The 12112-nt window shown below is 42.2% G+C and overlaps 1 protein-coding gene across 1 annotated transcript in view; it reads right to left on the reverse strand.

Moving 5' to 3' along the window:
• Positions 1-10735, reverse strand: part of ANXA6 (annexin A6) — a 150505-nt gene extending 139770 nt beyond the window's left edge. The window contains exon 1 of the mRNA XM_077468324.1: positions 10570-10735. The gene's annotated coding sequence lies outside the window, so the exon portion shown is untranslated. The remainder of the gene's footprint in view (positions 1-10569) is intronic.
• Between the last annotated feature and the right edge of the window lie 1377 nt (positions 10736-12112).

The following is a 12112-nucleotide window of genomic DNA, read 5'->3' on the forward strand; positions in this document are numbered from 1 at the left end:
ATGTTGTATTCCCTCAGGTAAATAAAGTATAGCAAGAGCTACACTGTGTGCCGGCTAAATATTTATTCATTTACATTCTGATGCCTGTGCAGATTTTTGTTTTCTATAAATGTCTGACACAGATAAGCCTCTGTTGCAGCCTCTCATCTTGTGACTTACAACATGCTGAGACCACTATGTTGTAGTCCAATAACTAGTGGAGAGGGGACTGAGGAAATGCCTCCTCCTGCCTGCAGCAGACTGATGGCATCATCTCAGCCTAGGCAATGTCACATACCTGGAGCTGAAGGATGGCTTTTAATGATAAAAGACAGCTAGACAGAGTAGATTTCAGGAATACATGGATGAGGAATTGTGAAGTTGCAGAGAGATCCTCTTTACCTCCACTGTTGTCTCACACCTGCTTTGCCCCAAAGGTCACATATACAGTCAGTAAGGATACATTTAGACTCAAGATTGGAGAGCAGTAAAAACAGGCAGTTACCACCCCCTTTCAGTTGCAAAGGCAGCTGGACGGATTGCATTCTTGCCGTGGCCACAATGCTATGTTTTTCAGTTCAGCAAGAATTATACTCCCTTCAAATGAATGGGGCAGTGCTGCAACCGCCCTGCAACTGCATGCAACGCATGCGGTTGTGGCGTGGTGATGCAGACTTTTATGGATTAAAACAGGTGACAAAGAGGTGACATATTGCCTCCTCAACGCCTGATAAACAAGTTGAAAAGCGATCCACCGCAGATCACTCTACGGAGGGCAATGCATGTATAAACAAGCCCTTATCGTATGTTACATCAATGTACTTGTTCAAACGCTACAAAGTAGACTCACCGGTGAATTCTGTTACATTATTTAAAGCAACATTCTCAGACCTACTAATTAGCTGCATGCCAATTCCCAACACAGCAATAATTAAAAAGGCGGTTTTGGAAATAGCACCTGCTGCGGGGCTCCCCTGGTACGGAAAATATCACATGTAGTGTTTATAGACTGAAGATTACCTATGGTCACCGAGGCACATCTACATCAATATTATTTTTATAGAGGGATGGAAATGATAGCTTATATTGAAGTTAAGTTCTTTCCATGACATCTGCTTTTCTTTTTAAAAGGACAGGGCAATCTTTATTCAGGCATCATCCAAGGTCAGGATCATGTGTGTCAAACTACGTTTTTCTGCACCAAACTGCACATGGGTGAACAATTATTTTCTATGTGTCCTTTTCACACTATACATGTGCGGTAGTATGCAGAAAAATGCAGATCGACCAATATGGTGTGAACAAGCCCTTGTTTTTGATGGAAGGTGATTACACTGCAATATTCACTAACCAAAAAGCTGAGATCATTAATAAGATGGGCTAGTCTCAGGGTTACTACCACAAGTGAACTGCTAATATGATCCTGCAAACACACCAATCATGCTTAAGTCAACCAGTCCAGTGGTTCTGAATCTTAATCAGCCCATAGGTGATTTTATTTTTTCCCTAAGAAAAACACTCGGTTCCTCCCGCAGTGCTATTGTAATCTGCTAGTGGACAGACATGAGGAGCAGCAAAACATGATTACTGCTAGTGACTATAGCTGCCGGCAGTAATCCCATGTAAAAAAATCAGACTTGCTGGTTGTACCCAATTTAATCAATGGATTGACTTGGGTACAATCAACCCATGGATTGAAATTCGGCCAGTCCCTGCTTAACCAGCCGAATTTCGATCCATGTATGGCCAGCTTTAGTGAAATCAGGGTTCGGTAAATTCTTCCAAAACCTTCCTTGCCCCAACATTAAGGGCCCATTTACCCTTTCCTGGTGCGATATGGTGTTTTAGGTTGTGTGCTAATGTGCATGGCATTAATCAGCCCATTCAAAATGAACAACGTATCCAAGATAGCACATGATTCTTTTTTGTAATGCAGGGTATGGTAAAACACTACTGTGCATTCCCATACCTTGAGGCATGCCACAACACAGGTGCATTGCCTTTTGAGGTGCCATTCAAAATGAAAGTAAAAGTATGAATCTGGTCTAAAAAAAAAAAAAAAAAAAAAAAAAAAAGTTTATCCTTATACAAGAAAAGTGTGGGAATGTAAAAAATATATTCCTATACTATTATTGAATCCTTTTCACCTGCCTAGTTTCTGCTATATATGTCTACTGATCTACCTTGCAGTCATGTACATGACATAAAAAGACATAAAAGCACGCACTAGGCAGGTGACACATCTGTCATGCTGAAGTTCCTCAGTCAGTATAGGTCTTCCCCACTCATCCATGCTTCTGCTGACTCCCCCAGTCTCTGTGCCTCTCCCAAATACTGTGCAATCACCCTGTGCTGCCGCAGATGAAGAGGGGACCTTGGCACCTCCTGACAGTCAGACATCTAGCTCTGATCCCCAAAGGATGTACCACCAGCACCGGAGTCCCAAGAGTGCAGGGAGTGCCTATGCTGAACTGCCACTTGCCTGCTGTGCAGTGCTTGGCCCTATCCTGGCTGTAGACTCTTGCAGATAGAAAGCCTGCGTGCAGCACAGGGCAGTGACCCAACAGTAAGAGGTTAGTACTTCTGCCTAGCAGCACTAGGGTTGTTGGTTCAAATCCCAACCATGGTACTACCTGCCTAATTTAATATAGTGCTTTGACATCTTTGATGCTGTTTTGATGTTACATTTTGAAAAGAAGCTGGGCGGAAAATACTATAATTATTTATATATGCTCACTTGTAATGAAAAAAAGAGAGAGAGAGGGGGTAAAACCCCTACATGATTTCCTTTCATTTCCATCCCCTCTTAGACCGTTGTCACTGAAAAAAGTATCTGCATTGGCAGGGACCGTTCCAAAAATATTGGTTTCCTTACAGACTTTGGGGGACTTTTCCTATTTAACTGAGTAACCTTTGACAGCATATGTGGCAGGAGGGGTAAGGGGCTGCCTTCAATACTTAATCTACCAGTGGTGGCAAACATACAACACCCCTCCCGGCAGTGTGGCACGGCACCCAAACAGCAACCCCTCCCGCGGGTGGTCCGTCACTTACTCGTGTGGCAGGGCCGTGGTGTCCTCTCCTGCTCTCCCAGAGTGCGGGCAGTGGCCATGGTGGCTCTAGTTCCACCTCCAGTTTCCAGCTTCCTCCACCGTGTCTCCTCTTCCGCCAAAGCGCTAGGCATCCAATAGGATTGCCTGACTCTTTGGCAAATCAGGAAACAGGTCTCACAGACCTGCCTTCTGACTGGCGGGAAGGAATTTTAGTGTGATAATAATGAAAATTCATTCACTATGGTCACACTACTGGGTGGCCTCGGGGCGGAATTCTCTGTGCTCCGAGGCCACCCTTTTTTGAAGCCTATTAGAGTCTCTGGCTCTATCTGGTGATTCAAAAAACACCCCCCCCCCCATTGGAATCCATAGTCTGGTGCCACTGATATGTAGATCAGGGGGTCGGACACATGGATAGGGGAGGCTGCACCCTCTATCGACGGGCCGCCACTGGATATTCAAATATGAATATCTTTTATTAAAATGTATCTTGCTAAACAATATTTTCGTTCATCTGTAAAATTCCTTCCCTGGTATCAGCGTTAAGCAGATTTTGACAGCGCAAACCAATCACGCTTGGAGCCCTTAAGGGGTTGTAAACCCTCGTGTTTTTTCACCTTAATGCATCCTATGGATGGATTGATAGCAGCGCATCGTTGGCTCCCACTGCTGTCAATCAAGTCCAATGACGTGGGTGCTGGGGGGGGTGCGGGGCCGACTCTGGCATTCTGTGTCTATCGACACAAATGCTGGACTCGGGAACGCAATCGCAAGATAACCCCATGGGAGAGTGCTTCTCCCAGGGAGTTTACCAATGCAGGGAGGAGCCGCAAGCGTAGTTGGGGGATCCCTGAAGATGATGATCGGGCCACACTGTGCACAGTGGAGGTAAGTATGAAATGTTTGTTATTTAAAAAACAAAAAACAAAACAAAGGTTTAGTGTCACTTTTTGTTATTTTACATTTTAGATAGTTAAGGAAAGTGTTAAATCCCCTGCCTGATTTTCTTTCACTTCTGCTTCTGTAGACAACAGCAAGTGAAAGGAAATCACCTCTTAAAGCGGAGGTCCACCCTAAAATGGACCTCCGCTCATCGGAATCCCCCCCCCCCCCTCCGGCGCCACAATCGGCACCTTTCAGGGGGGAGGGGGGTGCAGTTACCTGGATAATCCAGGTAACTGCACCCACTTCCGGGCTAGCTCTCTGCGGAACGAGCGTAGGTTACGCCCCCGTTCCGCAAGCGCCCGCCCCCTTCAGCAAGTGCCCCGCTGCCTGCTGGGAAACACACAGCTCCCAGAGGCAGCGGGGACCGTCCGGATTGCGCCGCACGGCTCGCGCATGCGCAGTAGGGAACCGGGAAATGAAGCCGAAAGGCTCCATTTCCTGATTCCCATACCCAAGATGGCGGCGGGACCCGGCAGCCGAGCGAGCGATCGGCTTCGGGTGCCGACATCGTGGGCGCGCTGGACAGGTAAGTGTCACTATTTAAAAGTCAGCAGCTGCAGTATTTGTAGCTGCTGGCTTTAAAAAAAAAAAAAACGCGGAGTCCCGGTGGACTCCCGCTTTAAGTAGGCTAAGTACTAGTCGAATTTTGTTTAATTTTTTTTGTTTTAAGAACATTAATTTGATTTTCTAAGTCAGGATCATATCGGCATTGGCTTTCAACCACAAGGACGAGAAAATTTGAAGGGGCAGGATGTAAAAATTTTCTCGCACAAACACATTTCTAACAGGGTATGGGGGGTTTGTTTGGTAAAGGTTATTTGTTTCAAAATCACATATTAAAAGCAAACAATATTTTTAACTACTTTCAAACATTCATCAAGCCACTGACTGTACTGGGAATCTTTTGTACAAGGTTTTTTTTACGAATTTTGGTGTGCATTTTGAATTAAAACTCTACTAGTGTATAGCTAGCTTTAGACTATTGTCACTGGTACAATTGTCCTCATTAGGGGGAGGGGGGGGGCATTTCCAAAAATGTATTCCTTGCAGTCCTTGGAGGATGATTTCTTGTCAACAGAGCTGCCTTTTGAGACATGGGTGGTGGCAGAGGTAAGTATTTACACTATTCTTTTGCAAGAACAGCTATTTGACAAGCCTAAAGTAGAATTCCAGGCCAAACCTAACAAATCTTAAAAATGTCCCCTTCCCCTTCCTAACATCTATCTTGACTAACCTCTGTGAGAAATATATATTATATATTTATTATAGGCTTACCTGTAGGTAAAAGTAAAAATATTGACTATACTACCGCTTTAAGCCTGGACTTCAACTTTCATTTTTGCAAGAGGGTCACTTTAACAAATATCTACCTGTAAGATATGTAACATATCTAATATACATATTACCTATGTAACTACCATATAACTATGTAAGATGGTCAAGAAGGGTGGCCAATTTATAGCACCTGCACTAGGGTCCCTGGATGTCTCAATTAGCCAATGAGGATGCACTAGCTTGGTAAATTAAATCCGGTTTTGCATCAGTCAGGAACCACACCCTTCAGTATGTCAAGAGAATAGCATATACATACAGAGCATTCTTATCAGCATCAAAGTACTGTAGATAAATATCATATGACTTGTGTCTGAAAACAGATCTGAATTCAGATGTAGATATAAGAATTTTCCAAACAGTTTTTTTTTAATGTCATATAGAGTACATTGAGATTTATACCAATCCTTACTTAAATTACACTACAAAATATAACGGGGGAAAAAGGAAGTGCTAGATATATTTTACACCTAACCAGGTAAACTAGGCAGCTGCCTAGGGCGCACTGCTGCCTAGGGCGCCCGGCCATTGGTGTTCCTACTCTCTTCTCTCTGCAGCATGCAGTCTCAGAATCAGCAGGCAGCCGCCGCTCCGTTCGCACATAGTGTCAGAGGTGCAGCGCCAGAGAATTGTATCTGTGTTCCGACTCCCGAATAAATGGAAGCAAACAAACATTCATTGATGTGCAATGGTAGGCCGCATTTGATGGGTGCTGGTGAGGCTGCATTTGATGGGCGCTGGTGAGGCTTCATTTGATGGGCGCTGGTGAGGCTTCATTTGATGGGCACTGGTGAGGCTTCATTTGATGGGCACTGGTGAGGCTTCACGTGATGGGCGCTGGTGAGGATGCATTTGATGGGCGCTGGTGAGGCTGCATTTGATGGGCGCTGGTGAGGCTTCATTTGATGGGCGCTGGTGAGGTTACATTTGAGGGTCGCCGGTGAGGCTGCATTTGAAGGGTGCTTCATTAAAAAGGTGGGATATACATGGACACCCCACGGGGGGGGGGGGGGAAATAAGGTTTCGCCTAGGGTGTCAAAAATCTTTGCACCAGCCCTGCACCTAACATTGTCTCAACTGAAATTCACATGATCATTATGATATATGTTTCTACAATTAGTCATTACTTCATGCATAGAATATATGCCCATTATATTATTATATTACTGCTTGATATTAAATAAGAAAACACATTTTAAGTTTTCAAACTGCAGAACCACATATGTTTCAAAGGCTCACCAGATCCCAAATACAAAGTAGCAGTGTTAAAAATGACACTAGGGTGATTTCATTCATCTGGTCATGGTGTCACATCTAACTGCAGAGCAGCACTAGGGAGGGAAATATGGACTGTGGTCGTCCATTGCTCAAGAACTACAGGTCCCAGTCTACCTTATGGGTAGTCGATTCTTCCAGAAATGCATTTGTGAGGTCAGGCACTGGTGTTGGACAAGCAGGTCTGGCTCGTAGTCTCCACTCAAATTCATCCCAAATGTGTTCTATCGGGTTGAGGTCAGGCCAGTCAAGTTCCTCCACCCCAAACTCACTCATCCATGTCTTTATGGGCCTTGCTTTGTGCACTGGTCCAAATCATTTGGTGGAGGGGAGATTATGGTGTGGGATTGTTTTTCAGGGGTTGTGCTTGGCCCCTTAGTTCCAGTGAAGGGAACTCTTAAGGCGTTAGCATACCAAGACATTTTGGGCAAGGTTTAAGCCTCGTACACACGGCACGATTGTTGGCCAACTGATTTTTGTAAAAAGGGCATGTGCCAGGATCTTGTCTTGCATACTAATGTTACACAATTGTCATGCCACAAATACGAACATAGTGATGTAATACGAGGAATTTCAGCTCTTGAGCGGCACCCTCTGGGCCTCTTGTGCTAATTTTGTGTTTGGTGAGCATTGATTCCAAGCATGCATGTTTGTACTTTTGACTTTTGTGTGACGGATTTGTGTACTGACCATACGAAAATCATATGTCAAGCCGTTGTCCACCGAAAATTTACTAGCCTGTCATCCAACATTTGTTAGCCGAAAATTGTACAACAATTGTCAAAAGGAGCGTACTAACGGTAAGATTTTAGGACAACAGTCTGTCAACAGACAGTCCCCTGCCAACAATCGTATTGTGTGTATGAGGCTTAAGCCTGGACTTCAAGTTTAATTTTTGCAACAGGGTCACTTTAACAAATATCTACCTGTAAGCCCTTGTATACACAGTCGGAGATTCCGACGGAATGTGTCCGATCGGACCATTTTGTTGGATATTCTGACTGTGTGTGGTCTACATCGGACTGTTTCCGTCGGAGTATCCGACGGACCAACTTGCTGGTAAAATTTGCCGACAAAATGCTCCGATCGGAAATACTCCGATCACGTGTAGAGAATTCCGATCGGACAAAGTGCCACTCACACTCAGATCAAATTCCTACACCAAAGCTATTGGCTACTAGCATGAACGTAGTCCCGTCGTAACGAAATAACGTCATCACGTCTGATTTTCCGACAACTTTGTCCGACCGTGTGTATGCAACAGTTTCGGACAAAATCCGACGGATTTGGTTGTCAGAATCTCCGACCGTGTGTACAAGGGCTAAGATGGTCAAGAAGGGTGGCCAATTTATAGCACCTGCACTAGGGTCCCTGGATGTCTCAGTTAGCCAATGTAGAGGCACCAGGTATCAGCTTGGTAAATTAAATCCAGTTTTGCAGTCGGGAACCACACCCTTCAATACACCAAGAGAATACAGAGCATTCTTATCAGCATCAAAGTACTGCAGATAAATATCATATGACTTGTGTCTGAAAGCAGATCTGAATTCAGATGTAGATGTAAGAATTTCCTAAACAGTTATTTTTTATTCTTTTTATGTCATATAGAGTACATTGAGATTAATACCAATCCTTACTTAAAGTACACTACCAAAAATAACGGGGAAAAAGGATGTGCTAGATATATTTTACACCTAACATTGTCTCAACTGAAATTGTCATGATCATTAGGATATATGTTTCTACAATTAGTCATTACTTTATGTATAGAACATATACCCATTATATTACTGGTTGACATTAAATAAGAAAACACATTTTAAGTTTTCAAACTGCAGAATCACATATGTTTCAAAGGCTCACCAGATCCCAAATACAAAGTAGCAGTGTTAAAAATGACACTAGGGTGATTTCATTCATCTGGTCATGGTATCACATCTAACTGCAGAGCAGCACCAGGGAGGGGAGTATGGACTGTGTAACCCAGGGTCGTCCATTGCTCAAGTACCACAAGTCCCAGCCTACCTTATGGCCAGTTGAGCAAGCATGTTTAGACTTGTAGTTCCACAGAATTTCCAGGATACATTTTGCTAATGTCTAATCTGTGCCATAACTTTTTCTTTTATCAATCTGTCTCTGCACACTAAGGCTGGCCATACATTATACAATTTCCTTGAACAATTTTCTTTTAGATTTACCAAAACTGTATAATATGAGGTCAAACCTGAACACTTTCAATTTGTGTGCCATTAGACAGGCCCTTGCAATACATAGTTGAAATGGGATAAAAACATTTTAGAATGTATGGTCAGCATTACCATAGTAATACAAGAAAAGGATAGCAACCCAGCCAACCTTCAAATCTTCAGCCTACAGTATTGCAATGGAAGTTCTTTGTTACAGTAGTTAGTTCTTGGCTGCAGTTACAATGGGAAGTGTGCAGTACTGTACGCGGTACGCGGTATGGAGGACACACCCAACCTACTGTACCATTGTAATTCAAGATGTCCTGATAAAATCCATTTAATAGTATAGTCACTCAATAATATCTATATCTATTTATCTATAGATATAGATAGATATATAGATAGATAGATAGATAGATAGATAGATAGATAGATAGATAGATAGATAGAGTGGAGATAGATAGGTAGATAGACAGATAGATATATAGATAGATAGATAGACAGATAGATAGATAGGTAGATAGACAGATAGATAGATAGATAGATAGATAGATAGATAGATAGATAGAGTGGAGATAGATGGATAGATAGATAGATAGATAGATAGATAGATAGATAGATAGATAGATAGAGTGGAGATAGATAGGTAGATAGACAGATAGATATATAGATAGATAGATAGACAGATAGATAGATAGGTAGATAGACAGATAGATAGATAGATAGATAGATAGAAAGAGTGGAGATAGATGGATAGATAGATAGATAGATAGATAGATAGATAGATAGATAGATAGATAGAGTGGAGATAGATAGATAGATAGATAGATAGATAGATAGATAGATAGATAGATAGAGTGGAGATAGATGGATAGATAGATAGATAGATAGATAGATAGATAGATAGAAAGAGTGGAGATAGATGGATAGATAGATAGATAGATAGATAGATAGATAGATAGAGTGGAGATAGATAGATGGATGGATAGATAGATGGATAGATAGATAGATAGATTTATGATATCTATTATTTAAATAATATATAGTATTTAATAAAATAATAATTCTGTTAGCAAACAAGTATATCCTCAAAGAACAATCTTATACCTAAAAGACAAAACTAAAAGGATAAGCACACAGATGTATCTACTGGGTCAAAAAACAAAGTGCAGTAACCCATAGCAACCGATCAGCAACCATTTTTTATTGTTCTATCTGCTGTAAAGTGAAATCTGCTTGCTTTTGATAACACAATTCACGGTTTTTGCATATGGTACAAAAATAAATAAATAATAAATAAATAAATAATAATTAAATTTATATATATATATATATATATATATATATATATGTGTGTGTATATAGTATATATCTATCTATATGTATATATATATGTGTATATAGTATCTATCTATCTATATACACACACATATATATGTGTGTGTGTGTGTATGGTATCTATCTATCTATCTATCTATCTATTTATCTATCTCTCTCTCTCTCTATAATATATATATATATGTTCTTTTTAAGAATCTGTCGGCGGCGATATCAGTTGCCTTTGAGACTAACTAAGTTATTCTATACATTTAGGATGGAAAAAATAGGTAATATGTGCTGCAATGTGAAACTTTCTTTAAAAGGACAGAAGATAATCTGAATATGTAGTCATAGCAGTGTGTGATACCGCCACATGGAAAAGATTAAATGACTTGTGAAGGTCCCTAATGTCTAGGCACTGTGCCAGTGGCATCGGCCATTGTGCAAGCAATAGAACAAAGAATGGCATTAGAACTTACTTTCTTGAGATGTCTTGTAGGGCTGATTTGCAGGATGAAAGTAGCTGGGGGATCCTGAGAGTAGAGGAGTCCTGTGCAGCCCTGCAGAAGAAGAGGAGAGAAAAGAGAGAAGAAGCCTGCCCTCCTACACTAGCAGCTGCCACAGCCGTCAGTGTGATGTCACAGGCCTGCAGTCTGCCTGCTGGAGCTCAGTTCTAAAGTGACTTCAGGGGGGGGGGAGGGCTGGGACATACCCCTTTCCATGCAGAACACCGTAACTGGCCTTGCTCTGGGGAAAAGAGAACTGAAATAACATATTTAGACAGTTGTTTTGTACTGTTTGCGATTCTGTATTGCTACGAATGCAGCTTAAGATTGTAAAAAGAGAAATGATTTGAGTCGAGGTCACATTAGGGGCAGTGCTTGATTTATCAGGGTGCAAAAAGGGCATGTGCCTTGGGCCTCCTGCCAGAAGAGGCCCCCCTCTATACAAAAGTTAATCATCAGTTTACACACACTTAAGGACGGTTCACACCAGAACTGTACAGGAGCCTGTGCATTCCCCTGCAGTGCAATTTTGCAGCCCATTCATTTGATTGGCTGCAAATCGCACCTTAATGCCGCGTACACACGATCGCACATTCCGACAACAAAATCTGTGGGATTTTTTCAGACGGATGTTGGCTCAAACTTGTCTTGCATACACACACGGTCACACATTGTTGTTGGAAATTCCGAACGTCAAGAACACGGCGACAAGCCGAGAAAATTGAAGTTCAATAGCCAGTGCAGCTCTTCTGCTTGATTCCGAGCATGCGTAGAACTTTGTGCGTCGGAATTGTGTACACACGAAACAACGGATTTTGTTGTCGGAAAATTTGCAATCCAGATCTCAAATTTTGTGTGTCGGAAATTCCGATGGAAAATGTCTGATGGAGCCTACACACGGTCGCAATTTCCACCTGATGAAAACGGACAGGCGGTCTGTTTTCATCCGATTTCCCCATGGAGGAGAATGGGACTCTGTCAATCTCCACTCTGTACAGGAAGCGGACCTGTCATCCACCTAAGCGGGGATCAGAGGAGGTGCCCATATGAAAGGGGCCTAACACACAAAAAGTAATGACTGCACTACTTTTAAAAAGCGCACTGCACCAGATTGCATGCTGCTGTCAGCACACTGTATTGGCACCCACAGAAGATTGCAAAGTCAGTGCTTTTTTTGAACGCAGTGCCGAAAAAAAAAGCATACAGAAAGTGAAGTTCGTCCACTGCGATCTGGTGCGAACTGGCCCTTTAGCCAATTGTACATATTTTTTTAATGATCTGAATACAGGTAAGTTGTTGTCTATGGGACAATGCACACAGCTGCGTAAAAGATCAGTAAGGCTGGGTTTTCACCTGAGCAAGTGCGGGAAGGCGTGTATATGTAGTTATTATCACATTTATTTATTTATTTTCGTCTTTACAGACCTCCTCGATTTGATAGGCTCTATGTGACAATGCGCTTTATTTTTCGCAGCATTGTAACAGATTTTATGAGAAGATTCTAATAAAAGATTCT

The sequence above is a fragment of the Lithobates pipiens genome, unplaced genomic scaffold (assembly GCF_037356315.1).
Source record: "Lithobates pipiens isolate NorthernLeopardFrog02 unplaced genomic scaffold, aLitPip1_a1.2 Scaffold_8, whole genome shotgun sequence".
NCBI classification, from domain to species: domain Eukaryota; kingdom Metazoa; phylum Chordata; class Amphibia; order Anura; family Ranidae; genus Lithobates; species Lithobates pipiens.